The 1,128-nt window shown below is 36.3% G+C and overlaps 2 protein-coding genes across 2 annotated transcripts in view; both read left to right on the forward strand.

Annotated features, from left to right (window-relative positions):
• LOC109542086 (equilibrative nucleoside transporter 1) overlaps window positions 1–1,128 on the forward strand; it is a 42,772-nt gene that overhangs the window by 29,219 nt on the left and 12,425 nt on the right. The gene's annotated exons all lie outside the window — the stretch shown is intronic.
• Window positions 1–1,128, forward strand: part of LOC109542048 (transcription factor cwo) — a 51,606-nt gene that overhangs the window by 727 nt on the left and 49,751 nt on the right. The window lies entirely within an intron of this gene.

Here is a 1,128-nt window from a genome sequence, read left to right on the forward strand (position 1 = left end):
GGCCATTTTGAGACCGATATTTACTGAGCCGGCAAAAATCAGGATTTCTAGCGATTTCTGTAAAGCTTTGAGAACCTTTAGAGGAAAGACTCTTCTACAGGCTTAGAAAATTTCAAATTGCTACTTCGGTAGTTCTGGAAGATACGAATTATTAAAAGAGAGAGTGCTGTTGAATCAAAACTTCCATTTTGAGATCGATATTCACTGAGCTAGCAAAGACCAAGATTTAGGGAGATTCTTATGAAACTTTCAGCATCTTTAGAGTCAAGTGTCTTCTAAAAGTGGGGAAAAAATCAAATTGCTGCGTGGCTCAGTTTAGAAAACATGAATTTTTGAAAAACGCAGCGCATTTAGGTATAAACGGCCATTTTGAGACCGATATTTACTGAGCCGGCAAAAATCAGGATTTCTAGCGATTTCTGTAAAGCTTTGAGAACCTTTAGAGGAAAGACTCTTCTACAGGCTTAGAAAATTTCAAATTGCTACTTCGGTAGTTCTGGAAGATACGAATTTTTAAAAGAGAGAGTGCTGTTGAATCAAAACTTCCATTTTGAGATCGATATTCACTGAGCTAGCAAAGACCAAGATTTAGGGACATTCTTATGAAACTTTCAGCATCTTTAGAGTAAAGTGTCTGCTAAAAGTTGTGAAAAAATCAAAGGCCTGTGTGGCTCAGTTTAGAAAACATAAATTTTTGAAGAAAGCAGAGCATTTAGGTAGAAACGTCCATTTTGAGACCGATATTTACTAAGCTGGCAAAAATTAGGATTTCTGGCGATTTCAATAAAACTTTGAGAACCTTTAACGGAAAGGCTCTTCTACAGACTTAGAAAATTTCAAATTGCTACTTCTGTTATTCTGGAAGATACGAATTTTTAAACGAGAGGGTGCTGTTGAATCAAAACTTGCCTTTTGAGACCGATATTTACTGAGCTAGCAAAGATCCAGATTTCATGAGATTTTTATGAAACATGCAGCATTTTTAGAGTCAAGCGTCTTCTAACAGTGGTGAAAAAATCAAATGGCTGCGTGGCTCAGTTTAGAAAACATGAATTTTTGAAAAAAGCAGCGCAGTTAGGCAGAAACGCTCATTTTGAGACCAATATTTACTAAGTTGGCAAAAATCAG

This window comes from Dendroctonus ponderosae, unplaced genomic scaffold (assembly GCF_020466585.1).
Source record: "Dendroctonus ponderosae isolate FM_Combo_2020 unplaced genomic scaffold, Dpon_F_20191213v2 Dpon_F_20191213_5, whole genome shotgun sequence".
Taxonomy (NCBI): domain Eukaryota; kingdom Metazoa; phylum Arthropoda; class Insecta; order Coleoptera; family Curculionidae; genus Dendroctonus; species Dendroctonus ponderosae.